The sequence below is a fragment of the Pleurodeles waltl genome, chromosome 3_1 (genome assembly GCF_031143425.1).
Source record: "Pleurodeles waltl isolate 20211129_DDA chromosome 3_1, aPleWal1.hap1.20221129, whole genome shotgun sequence".
Taxonomy (NCBI): domain Eukaryota; kingdom Metazoa; phylum Chordata; class Amphibia; order Caudata; family Salamandridae; genus Pleurodeles; species Pleurodeles waltl.
The window spans coordinates 1,173,731,856-1,173,746,133 of NC_090440.1; positions in this window are offsets into that span (position 1 = coordinate 1,173,731,856).

Genomic DNA, 14,278 nt, shown 5'->3' on the forward strand with positions numbered 1-14,278 from the left:
GAAACCTACCAAACCTGTGCATTTTTGAAAACTAGAGACCTAGGGGAATCCAAGATGGGGTGACTTGTGGGGCTCTGACCAGGTTCTGCTATCCAGAATCCTTTGCAAACCTCAAAATTTGGCTAAAAAAACACTGTTTCCTGTTATTTCGGTGACAGAAAGTTCTGGAATCTGAGAGGAGCCACAAATTTCCTTCCTCCCAGCGTTACCCCAAGTCTCCCGATAAAAATGGTACCTCACTTGTGTGGGTAGGCCTAGCGCCTGCGACAGGATATGCCCCAAAACACAACGTGGACACATCCTATTTTTTCACAGAAAACAGAGCTGATTTTTGCAAAGTGCCTACTTGTAGATTTTGGCCTCTAGCTCAGCCGCCACCTAGGGAAACCTACCAAACCTGTGCATTTTTTAAAACTAGAGACCTAGGGGAATCCAAGATGGGGTGACTTGTGGGGCTCTGACCAGGTTCTGTTACCCAGAATCCTTTGCAAACCTCAAAATTTGGCTAAAAAAACACTGTTTCAAGTCATTTCGGTGACAGAAAGTTCTGGAATCTGAGAGGAGCCACAAATTTCCTTCCACCCAGCGTACCCCCAAGTCTCCTGATAAAAATGGTACCTCAATTGTGTGGGTAGGCCTAGCGCCCGCGACAGAATATGCCCCAAAACACAACGTGGACACATCCCATTTTTCCACAGAAAACAGAGCTGTTTTTTGCAAAGTGTCTACCTGTAGATTTTGGCCTCTAGCTCAGCCGGCACCTAGGGAAACCTAAAACATGTGCATTTTTGAAAACTAAAGACCTAGGGGAATCCAAGATGGGGTGACTTGTGGGGCTCTGACCAGGTTCTGTTACCCAGAATCCTTTGCAAACCTCAAAATTTGGCTAAAAAAACACTTTTTCCTGTCATTTCGGTGACGGAAAGTTCTGGAATCTGAGAGGAGCCACAAATTCCCTTCCACCCAGGGTTCCCCCAAGTCTCCTGATAAAAATGGTACCTCACTTGTGTGGGTAGGCCTAGCACCCTCGACAGAATATGACCCAAAACACAACGTGGACACATCCCATTTTTTCACAGAAAACAGAGCTGTTTTTTGCAAAGTGCCTACTTGTAGATTTTGGCCTATAGCTCAGCCGGCACCTAGGGAAACCTACCAAACCTGTGCATTTTTGACAACTAGAGACCTAGGGGAATCCAAGATGGGGTGACTTGTGGGGCTTTGACCAGATTCTGTTACCCAGAATCCTTTGCAAACCTCAAAATTTGGCTAAAAAAACACTTTTTCCTGTCATTTCGGTGACAGAAAGTTCTGGAATCTGAGAGCAGCCACAAATTTCCTTCCACCCAGCGTTCCCCCAAGTCTCCCGATAAAAATGGTACCTCACTTGTGTGGGTAGGCCTAGCGTCCGCGACAGGATATGCCCCAAAACACAACGTGGACACATCACATTTTTTCACAGAAAAATGAGCTGTTTTTTGCTAAGTGCTTACCTGTAGATTTCGGCCTCTAGTTCAGCCGGCACCCAGGGAAACCTACCAAACCTGTGCATTTTTTAAAACTAGAGACCTAGGGGAATCCAAGATGGGGTGACTTGTGGGGCTCTGACCAGGTTCTGTTACCCAGAATCCTTTGCAAACCTCAAAATATGCCTAAAAAACACATTTTCCTCACATTTCGGTGACAGAAAGTTCTGGAATCTGAGAGGAGCCACAAATTTCCTTCCACCAGCGTACCCCCAAGTCTCCTGATAAAAATGGTACCTCAATTGTGTGGGTAGGCCTAGCGCCCGCTACAGAATATGCCCCAAAACACAACGTGGACACATCCCATTTTTTCACAGAAAACAGAGTTGTTTTTTGCAAAGTGCCTACCTGTAGATTTTGGCCTCTAGCTCAGCCGGAACCTGCGGAAACCTACCAAACCTGTGCATTTTTTAAAACTAGAGACCTAGGGGAATCCAAGATGGGGTGACTCGTGGGGCTCTGACCAGGTTCTGTTACCCAGAATCCTTTGCAAACCTCAAAATATGCCTAAAAAACACATTTTCCTCACATTTCGGTGACAGAAAGTTCTGGAATCGTAGAGGAGCCACAAATTTCCTTCCACCCAGCGTTCCTCCAAGTCTCCCGATAAAAATGGTACCTCACTTGTGTGGGTAGGCCTAGCGCCCGCAACAGGATATGCCCCAAAACACAACGTGGACACATCACATTTTTTGACAGAAAACAGAGTTGTTTTTTGCAAAGTGCCTACTTGTAGATTTTGGCCTCTAGCTCAGCTGGAACCGACGGAAACCTACCAAACCTGTGCATTTTTGAAAACTAGAGACCTAGGGGAATCCAAGATGGGGTGACTTGTGGGGCTCTGACCAGGTTCTGTTATCCAGAATCCTTTGCAAACCTCAAAATTTGGCTAAAAAAAACACTGTTTCCTGTGATTTCGGTGACAGAAAGTTCTGGAATCTGAGAGGAGCCACAAATTTCCTTCCTCCCAGCGTTCCCCCAAGTCTCCTGATAAAAATGATACCTCAATTGTGTGGGTAGGCCTAGCGCCTGCGACAGGATATGCCCCAAAACACAACGTGGACACATCCTATTTTTTCACAGAAAACAGAGCTGATTTTTGCAAAGTGCCTACTTGTAGATTTTGGCCTCTAGCTCAGCCGCCACCTAGGGAAACCTACCAAACCTGTGCATTTGTTAAAACTAGAGACCTAGGGGAATCCAAGATGGGGTGACTTGTGGGGCTCTGACCAGGTTCTGTTACCCAGAATCCTTTGCAAACCTCAAAATTTGGCTAAAAAAACACTGTTTCCTGTCATTTCGGTGACAGAAAGTTCTGGAATCTGAGAGGAGCCACAAATTTCCTTCCTCCCAGCGTTCCCCCAAGTCTCCCGATAAAAATGGTACCTCACTTGTGTGGGTAGGCCTAGCGCCTGCGACAGGATATGCCCCAAAACACAACGTGGACACATCCCATTTTTTCACAGAAAACAGAGCTGTTTTTTGCAAAGTGCCTACCTGTAGATTTTGGCCTCTTGCTCAGCCGGCACCTAGGGAAACCTACCAAACCTGTGCATTTTTGAAAACTAGAGACCTAGGGGAATCCAAGATGGGGTGACTTGTGGGGCTCTGACCAGGTTCTGTTACCCAGAATCCTTTGCAAACCTCAAAATTTGGCTAAAAAAACACTGTTTCCTGTCATTTCGGTGACAGAAAGTTCTGGAATCTGAGAGGAGCCACAAATTTCCTTCCACCCAGCTTACCCCCAAGTCTCCTGATAAAAATGGTACCTCAATTGTGTGGGTAGGCCTAGCGCCCGCGACAGAATATGCCCCAAAACACAACGTGGACACATCCCATTTTTTCACAGAAAACAGAGCTGTTTTTTGCAAAGTGCCTACCTGTAGATTTTGGCCTCTAGCTCAGCCGGCACCTAGGGAAACCTACCAAACCTGTGCATTTTTTTAAACTAGAGACCTAGGGGAATCCAAGATGGGGTGACTTGTGGGGCTCTGACCAGGTCCTGTTACCCAGAATCCTTTGCAAACCTCAAAATTTGACTAAAAAAATACTTTTTCCTGTCATTTCGGTGACAGAAAGTTCTGGAATCTGAGAGGAGCCACAAATTTACTTCCACCCAGCGTTCCCCCAAGTCTCCCGATAAAAATGGTACCTTACTTGTGTGGGTAGGCCTAGCGCCCGCGACAGGTTATGCCCCAAAACACAACGTGGACACATTTCATTTTTTCACACAAAACAGAGCTGTTTTTTGCAAAGTGCCTACCTGTAGATTTTGGCCTCTAGCTCAGCCGGCACCTAGGGAAACCTAAAACATGTGCATTTTTGAAAACTAAAGACCTAGGGGAATCCAAGATGGGGTGACTTGTGGGGCTCTGACCAGGTTCTGTTACCCAGAATCCTTTGCAAACCTCAAAATTTGGCTAAAAAAACACTTTTTCCTGTCATTTCGGTGACAGAAAGTTCTGGAATCTGAGAGGAGCCACAAATTCCCTTCCACCCAGCGTTCCCCCAAGTCTCCTGATAAAAATGGTACCTCACTTGTGTGGGTAGGCCTAGCACCCTCGACAGAATATGCCCCAAAACACAACGTGGACACATCCCATTTTTTCACAGAAAACAGACCTGTTTTTTGCAAAGTGCCTACTTGTAGATTTTGGCCTCTAGCTCACCCGGCACCTAGGGAAACCTACCAAACCTGTGCATTTTTGACAACTAGAGACCTAGGGGAATCCAAGATGGGGTGACTTGTGGGGCTTTGACCAGGTTCTGTTACCCAGAATCCTTTGCAAACCTCAAAATTTGGCTAAAAAAACACTTTTTCCTGTCATTTCGGTGACAGAAAGTTCTGGAATCTGAGAGCAGCCACAAATTTCCTTCCACCCAGCGTTCCCCCAATTCTCCCGATAAAAATGGTACCTCACTTGTGTGGGTAGGCCTAGCGTCCGCGACAGGATATGCCCCAAAACACAACGTGGACACATCACATTTTTTCACAGAAAAATGAGCTGTTTCTTGCAAAGTGCTTACCTGTAGATTTTGGCCTCTAGCTCCGCCAGCACCTAGGGAAACCTACCAAACCTGTGCATTTTTGAAAACTAGAGACCTAGGGGAATCCAAGATGGGGTGACTTGTGGGGCTCTGACCAGGTTCTGTTACCCAGAATCCTTTGCAAACCTCAAAATTTGACTAAAAAAAACACTTTTCCCTGTCATTTCGGTGACAGAAAGTTCTGGAATCTGAGAGGAGCCACAAATTCCCTTCCACCCAGCGTTCCCCCAAGTCTCCTGATAAAAATGGTACCTCACTTGTGTGGGTAGGCCTAGCACCCTCGACAGAATATGCCCCAAAACACAACGTGGACACCTGTGCAAACTTAGCAAACCTGCGCATTTTTGAAAACTAGACACCTAAGGGAATCCAAGATAGGGTGACTTGTGGGGCTCTGACCAGGTTCTGTTACCCAGAATCCTTTGCAAACCTCAAAATATGGCTAAAAAAACACTTTTTCCTGTAATTTCGGTGACAGAAAGTTCTGGAATCTGAGAGGAGCCACAAGATTCCTTCCACCCAGCGTTCCCCCAAGTCTCCCGATAAAAATGGTACCTCACTTGTGTGGGTAGGCCTAGCGCCCGTGACAGGACATGCCCCAAAACACGACGTGGACACATCACATTTTCAGAAAGAAAACAGAGCTGTTTTTTACTAAGTGCCTAGCTGTGGATTTTGCCCTCTAGCTCAGCCGGCACCTAGGGAAACCTAAAACATGTGCATTTTTGACAACTAGAAACCTAGGGGAATCCAAGATGGGGTGACTTGTGGGGCTTTGACCAGGTTCTGTTACCCAGAATCCTTTGCAAACCTCAAAATGTGGCTAAAAAAACACTTTTTCCTGTCATTTCGGTGACAGAAAGTTCTGGAATCTGAGAGCAGCCACAAATTTCCTTCCACCCAGCGTTCCCCCAATTCTCCCGATAAAAATGGTACCTCACTTGTGTGGGTAGGCCTAGCGTCCGCGACAGGATATGCCCCAAAACACAACGTGGACACATCACATTTTTTCACAGAAAAATGAGCTGTTTCTTGCAAAGTGCTTACCTGTAGATTTTGGCCTCTAGCTCAGCCAGCACCTAGGGAAACCTACCAAACCAGTGCATTTTTGAAAACTAGAGACCTAGGGGAATCCAAGATGGGGTGACTTGTGGGGCTCTGACCAGGTTCTGTTACCCAGAATCCTTTGCAAACCTCAAAATTTGACTAAAAAAACACTTTTTCCTGTCATTTCGGTGACAGAAAGTTCTGGAATCTGAGAGGAGCCACAAATTCCCTTCCACCCAGCGTTCCCCCAAGTCTCCTGATAAAAATGGTACCTCACTTGTGTGGGTAGGCCTAGCACCCTCGACAGAATATGCCCCAAAACACAACGTGGACACCTGTGCAAACTTAGCAAACCTGCGCATTTTTGAAAACTAGACACCTAAGGGAATCCAAGATAGGGTGACTTGTGGGGCTCTGACCAGGTTCTGTTACCCAGAATCCTTTGCAAACCTCAAAATATGGCAAAAAAAACACTTTTTCCTGTAATTTCGGTGACAGAAAGTTCTGGAATCTGAGAGGAGCCACAAGATTCCTTCCACCCAGCGTTCCCCCAAGTCTCCCGATAAAAATGGTACCTCACTTGTGTGGGTAGGCCTAGCGCCCGTGACAGGACATGCCCCAAAACACAACGTGGACACATCACATTTTCAGAAAGAAAACAGAGCTGTTTTTTACTAAGTGCCTAGCTGTGGATTTTGCCCTCTAGCTCAGCCGGCACCTAGGGAAACCTAAAACATGTGCATTTTTGAAAACTAGAGACCTAGGGGAATCCAAGATGGGGTGACTTGTGGGGCTATGACCAGGTTCTGTTACCCAGAATCCTTTGCAAACCTCAAAATTTGGCTAAAAAAACACTGTTTCCTGTCATTTCGGTGACAGAAAGTTTTGGAATCTGAGAGGAGCCACAAATTTCCTTCCACCCAGCGTTCCCCCAAGTCTCCTGATAAAAATGGTACCTCAATTGTGTGGGTAGGCCTAGCGCCCGCGACAGGATATGCCCCAAAACACAACGTGGACACATCACATTTTTTCACAGAAAAATGAGCTGTTTTTTACAAAGTGCTTACCTGTAGATTTTGGCCTCTAGCTCAGCCGGCACCCAGGGAAACCTACCAAACCTGCGCATTTTTGAAAACTAGACACCTAAGGGAATCCAAGATAGGGTGACTTGTGGGGCTCTGACCAGGTTCTGTTACCCAGAATCCTTTGCAAACCTCAAAATATGGCTAAAAAAACACTGTTTCCTGTCATTTCGGTGACAGAATGTTCTGGAATCTGAGAGGAGCCACAAATTTCCTTCCTCTCAGCGTTCCCCCAAGTCTCCCGATAAAAATGATACCTCACTTGTGTGGGTAGGCCTAGCGCCTGCGACAGGATATGCCCCAAAACCCAACGTGGACACATCCCATTTTTTCACAGAAAACAGAGCTGTTTTTTGGAAAGTGCCTACCTGTAGATTTTGGCCTCTAGCTCTGCCGGCACCTAGGGAAACCTAAAACATGTGCATTTTTGAAAACTAGAGACCTAGGGGAATCCAAGATGGGGTGACTTGTGGGGCTCTGACCAGGTTCTGTTACCCAGAATCCTTTGCAAACCTCAAAATTTGGCTAAAAAAACACTGTTTCCTGTCATTTCGGTGACAGAAAGTTCTGGAATCTGAGAGGAGCCAAAAATTTCCTTCCACCCAGCGTTCCCCCAAGTCTCCTGATAAAAATGGTACCTCAATTGTGTGGGTAGGCCTAGCGCCCGCGACAGAATATCCCCCAAAACACAACGTGGACACATCCCATTTTTTCACAGAAAAATGAGCTGTTTTTTGCAAAGTGCCTACCTGTAGATTTTGGCCTCTAGCTCAGCCGGCACCTAGGGAAACCTACCAAACCTGTGCATTTTTTAAAACTAGAGACCTAGGGGAATCCAAGATGGGGTGACTTGTGGGGATCTAACCAGGTTCTGTTACCCAGAATCCTTTGCAAACCTCAAAATATGCCTAAAAAACACATTTTCCTCACATTTCGGTGACAGAAAGTTCTGGAATCTGAGAGGAGACACAAATTTCCTTCCACCCAGCGTTCCCCCAAGTCTCCCGATAAAAATGATACCAGACTTGTGTGGGTAGGCCTAGCGCTCGCGACAGGATATGCCCCAAAGCACAACGTGGACACATCCCATTTTGTGACAGAAAACAGAGCTGTTTTTTGCAAAGTGCCTACTTGTAGATTTTGGCCTCTAGCTCAGCCGGCACCTAGGGAAACCTACCAAACCTGTGCATTTTTGAAAACTAGAGACCTAGGGGAATCCAAGATGGGGTGACTTGTGGGGCTCTGACCAGGTTCTGTTACCCAGAATCCTTTGCAAACCTCAAAATTTGACTAAAAAAAACACTTTTTCCTGTCATTTCGGTGACAGAAAGTTCTGGAATCTGAGAGGAGCCACAAATTTACTTCCACCCAGCGTTCCCCCAAGTCTCCCGATAAAAATGGTACCTCACTTGTGTGGGTAGGCCTAGCGCCCGCAACAGGTTATGCCCCAAAACACAACGTGGACACATCTCATTTTTTCACAGAAAACAGAGCTGTTTTTTGCAAAGTGCCTACCTGTAGATTTTGGCCTCTAGCTCAGCCGGCACCTAGGGAAACCTAAAACATGTGCATTTTTGAAAACTAGAGACCTAGGGGAATCCAAGATGGGGGTGACTTGTGGGGCTCTGACCAGGTTCTGTTACCCAGAATCCGTTGGAAACCTCAAAATTTGGCTAAAAAAACACTTTTTCCTGTCATTTCGGTGACAGAAAGTTCTGGAATCTGAGAGGAGCCACAAATTCCCTTCCACCCAGCGTTCCCCCAAGTCTCCTGATAAAAATGGTACCTCACTTGTGTGGGTAGGCCTAGCACCCTCGACAGAATATGCCCCAAAACACAACGTGGACGCCTGTGCAAACCTAGCAAACCTGCGCATTTTTGAAAACTAGACACCTAAGGGAATCCAAGATAGGGTGACTTGTGGGGCTCTGACCAGGTTCTGTTACCCAGAATCCTTTGCAAACCTCAAAATATGGCTAAAAAAACACTTTTTCCTTTCATTTCGGTGACAGAAAGTTCTGGAATCTGAGAGGAGCCACAAGATTCCTTCCACCCAGCGTTCCCCCAAGTCTCCCGATAAAAATGGTACCTCACTTGTGTGGGTAGGCCTAGCGCCCGTGACAGGACATGCCCCAAAACACGACGTGGACACATCACATTTTCAGAAAGAAAACAGAGCTGTTTTTTACTAAGTGCCTAGCTGTGGATTTTGGCCTCTAGCTCAGCCGGCACCTAGGGAAACCTAAAACATGTGCATTTTTTAAAACTATAGACCTAGGGGAATCCAAGATGGGGTGACTTGTGGGGCTATGACCAGGTTCTGTTACCCAGAATCCTTTGCAAACCTCAAAATTTGGCTAAAAAAACACTGTTTCCTGTCATTTCGGTGACAGAAAGTTCTGGAATCTGAGAGGAGCCACAAATTTCCTTCCACCCAGCGTTCCCCCAAGTCTCCTGATAAAAATGGTACCTCAATTGTGTGGGTAGGCCTAGCGCCCGCGACATAACATGCCCCAAAACACAACGTGGACACATCCCATTTTTTCACAGAAAAATGAGCTGTTTTTTGCAAAGTGCCTACCTGTAGAGTTTGGCCTCTAGCTCAGCCGGCACCTAGGGAAACCTACCAAACCTGTGCATTTTTTAAAACTAGAGACCTAGGGGGATCCAAGATGGGGTGACTTGTGGGGCTCTAACCAGGTTCTGTTACCCAGAATCCTTTGCGAACCTCAAAATTTGCCTAAAAAACACATTCTCCTCACATTTCGGTGACAGAAAGTTCTGGAATCTGAGAGGAGGCACAAATTTCCATCCACCCAGCGTTCCCCCAAGTCTCCCGATAAAAATGATACCTCACTTGTGTGGGTAGGCCTAGCGCCCGCGACAGGATATGCCCCAAAGCACAACGTGGACACATCCCATTTTTTGACAGAAAACAGAGCTGTTTTTTGCAAAGTGCCTACTTGTAGATTTTGGCCTCTAGCTCAGCCGGCACCTAGGGAAACCTACCAAACCTGTGCATTTTTGAAAACTAGAGACCTAGGGGATTCCAAGATGGGGTGACTTGTGGGGCTCTGACCAGGTTCTGTTACCCAGAATCCTTTGCAAACCTCAAAATGTGCCTAAAAAACACATTCTCCTCACATTTCGGTGACAGAAAGTTCTGGAATCTGAGAGGAGGCACAAATTTCCTTCCACCCAGCGTTCCCCCAAGTCTCCCGATAAAAATGATACCTCACTTGTGTGGGTAGGCCTAGCGCCCGCGACAGGATATGCCCCAAAGCACAACGTGGACACATCCCATTTTTTGACAGAAAACAGAGCTCTTTTTTGCAAAGTGCCTACTTGTAGATTTTGGCCTCTAGCTCAGCCGGCACCTAGGGAAACCTACCAAACCTGTGCATTTTTGAAAACTAGAGACCTAGGGGAATCCAAGATGGGGTGACTTGTGGGGCTCTGACCAGGTTCTGTTACCCAGAATCCTTTGCAAACCTCAAAATTTGACTAAAAAAAACACTTTTTCCTGTCATTTCGGTGACAGAAAGTTCTGGAATCTGAAAGGAGCCACAAATTTACTTCCACCCAGCGTTCCCCCAAGTCTCCCGATAAAAATGGTACCTCACTTGTGTGGGTAGGCCTAGCGCCCGCAACAGGTTATGCCCCAAAACACAACGTGGACATATCTCATTTTTTCACAGAAAACAGAGCTGTTTTTTGCAAAGTGCCTACCTGTAGATTTTGGCCTCTAGCTCAGCCGGCACCTAGGGAAACCTAAAACATGTGCATTTTTGAAAACTAGAGACCTAGGGGAATCCAAGATGGGGGTGACTTGTGGGGCTCTGACCAGGTTCTGTTACCCAGAATCCGTTGGAAACCTCAAAATTTGGCTAAAAAAACACTTTTTCCTGTCATTTCGGTGACAGAAAGTTCTGGAATCTGAGAGGAGCCACAAATTCCCTTCCACCCAGCGTTCCCCCAAGTCTCCTGATAAAAATGGTACCTCACTTGTGTGGGTAGGCCTAGCACCCTCGACAGAATATGCCCCAAAACACAACGTGGACACCTGTGCAAACCTAGCAAACCTGCGCATTTTTGAAAACTAGACACCTAAGGGAATCCAAGATAGGGTGACTTGTGGGGCTCTGACCAGGTTCTGTTACCCAGAATCCATTGCAAACCTCAAAATATGGCTAAAAAAACACTTTTTCCTGTAATTTCGGTGACAGAAAGTTCTGGAATCTGAGAGGAGCCACAAGATTCCTTCCACCCAGCGTTCCCCCAAGTCTCCCGATAAAAATGGTACCTCACTTGTGTGGGTAGGCCTAGCGCCCGTGACAGGACATGCCCCAAAACACGACGTGGACACATCACATTTTCAGAAAGAAAACAGAGCTGTTTTTTACTAAGTGCCTAGCTGTGGATTTTGGCCTCTAGCTCAGCCGGCACCAAGGGAAACCTAAAACATGTGCATTTTTTAAAACTAGAGACCTAGGGGAATCCAAGATGGGGTGACTTGTGGGGCTATGACCAGGTTCTGTTACCCAGAATCCTTTGCAAACCTCAAAATTTGGCTAAAAAAACACTGTTTCCTGTCATTTCGGTGACAGAAAGTTCTGGAATCTGAGAGGAGCCACAAATTTCCTTCCACCCAGCGTTCCCCCAAGTCTCCTGATAAAAATGGTACCTCAATTGTGTGGGTAGGCCTAGCGCCCGCGACAGAACATGCCCCAAAACACAACGTGGACACATCCCATTTTTTCACAGAAAACAGAGCTGTTTTTTGCAAAGTGCCTACCTGTAGATTTTGGCCTCTAGCTCAGCCGGCACCTGGGGAAACCTACTAAACCTGTGCATTTTTTAAAACTAGAGACCTAGGGGGATCCAAGATGTGGTGACTTGTGGGGCTCTAACCAGGTTCTGTTACCCAGAATCCTTTGCGAACCTCAAAATTTGCCTAAAAAACACATTCTCCTCACATTTCGGTGACAGAAAGTTCTGGAATCTGAGAGGAGGCACAAATTTCCTTACACCCAGCGTTCCCCCAAGTCTCCCGATAAAAATTATACCTCACTTGTGTGGGTAGGCCTAGCACCCGCGACAGGATATGCCCCAAAGCACAACGTGGACACATCCCATTTTTTGACAGAAAACAGAGCTGTTTTTTGCAAAGTGCCTACTTGTAGATTTTGGCCTCTAGCTCAGCCGGCACCTAGGGAAACCTACCAAACCTGTGCATTTTTGAAAACTAGAGACCTAGGGGAATCCAAGATGGGGTGACTTGTGGGGCTCTGACCAGGTTCTGTTACCCAGAATCCTCTGCAAACCTCAAATTTTGGCTAAAAAAACACATTTTCCTCACATTATGGTGACAGAAAGTTCTGGAATCTGAGAGGAGCCACAAATTTCCTTCCACCCAGCGTTCCCCCAAGTCTGCCGATAAAAATGATACCTCACTTGTGTGGGTAGGCCTAGCGCCTGCGACAGGAAATGTCCGAAAACACAACATGGGCACATCCCATTTTTGACAGAAAACAGAGCTGTTTTTTGCAAAGTGCCTACCTGTAGATTTTGGCCTCTAGCTCAGCCGGCACCTAAGGAAACCTACCAAACCTGTGCATTTTTTAAAACTAGAGACCTAGGGGAATCCAAGATGGGGTGACTTGTGGGGCTCTGACCAGGTTCTGTTACCCAGAATACTTTGCAAACCTCAAAATTTGGCTAAAAAAACACTTTTTCCTGTCATTTCGGTGACAGAAAGTTCTGGAATCTGAGAGGAGCCACAAATTCCCTTCCACCCAGCGTTCCCCCAAGTCTCCTGATAAAAATGGTACCTCACTTGTGTGGGTAGGCCTAGCACACTCAACAGAATATGCCCCAAAACACAACGTGGACACATCCTATTTTTTCACAGAGAACAGAGCTGATTTTTGCACAGTGCCTACTTGTAGATTTTGGCCTCTAGCTCAGCCGGCACCTAGGAAACCTACCAAACCTGTGCATTTTTTAAAACTAGAGACCTAGGGGAATCCAAGATGGGGTGACTTGTGGGTCTCTGACCAGGTTCTGTTACCCAGAATACTTTGCAAACCTCAAAATTTGGATAAAAAAACACTTTTTCCTGTCATTTCGGTGACAGAAAGTTCTGGAATCTGAGAGGAGCCACAAATTTCCTTCCAGCCAGCGTTCCCCCAAGTCTCCCGATAAAAATGGTACCTCACTTGTGTGGGTAGGCCTAGCGTCCGCGACAGGATATGCCCCAAAACACAACGTGGACACATCACATTTTTTCACAGAAAAATGAGCTGTTTTTTGCAAAGTGCCTACCTGTAGATTTTGGCCTCTAGCTCTGCCGACACCGAGGGAAACCTACCAAACCTGTGCATTTTTTAAAACTAGAGACCTAGGGGAATCCAAGGTGGGGTGACTTGTGGGGCTCTGACCAGGTTCTGTTACCCAGAATCCTTTGCAAACCTCAGAATATGCCTAAAAAACACATTTTCCTCACATTTCGGTGACAGAAAGTTCTTGAATCTGAGAGGAGGCACAAATTTCCTTCCACCCAGCGTTCCTCCAAGTCTCCCGATAAAAATGGTGCCTCACTTGTGTGGGTAGGCCTAGCGCCCGCAACAGGATATGCCCCAAAACACAACGTGGACACATCTCATTTTTTGACAGAAAACAGAGCTGTTTTTTGCAAAGTGCCTACTTGTAGATTTTGGCCTCTAGCTCAGCTGGAACCTAGGGAAACCTACCAAACCTGTGCATTTTTGAAAACTAGAGACCTAGGGAAATCCAAGATGGGGTGACTTGTGGGGCTCTGACCAGGTTCTGTTATCCAGAATCCTTTGCAAACCTCAAAATTTGGCTAAAAAAACACTGTTTCCTGTCATTTCGGTGACATTAAGTTCTGGAATCTGAGAGGAGCCACAAATGTCCTTCCTCCCAGCGTTCCCCCAAGTCTCCCGATAAAAATGGTACCTCACTTGTGTGGGTAGGCCTAGCGCCTGCGACAGGATATGCCCCAAAACACAACGTGGACACATCCTATTTTTTCACAGAAAACAGAGCTGATTTTTGCAAAGTGCCTACTTGTAGATTTTGGCCTCTAGCTCAGCCGCCACCTAGGGAAACCTACGAAACCTGTGCATTTTTTTAAACTAGAGACCTAGGGGAATCCAAGATGGGGTGACTTGTGGGGCTCTGACCAGGTTCTGTTACCCAGAATCCTTTGCAAACCTCAAAATTTGGCTAAAAAAACACTGTTTCCTGTCACTTCGGTGACAGAAAGTTCTGGAATCTGAGAGGAGCCACAAATTTCCTTCCTCCCAGCGTTCCCCCAAGTCTCCCGATAAAAATGGTACCTCACTTGTGTGGGTAGGCCTAGCGCCTGCGACAGGATATGCCCCAAAACAAAACGTGGACACATCCCATTTTTTCACAGAAAACGGAGCTGTTTTTTGCAAAGTGCCTACTTGTAGATTTTGGCCTCTAGCTCAGCCGGCACCTAGGAAACCTACCAAACCTGTGCATTTTTTAAAACTAGAGACCTAGGGGAATCCAAGATGGGGTGACTTG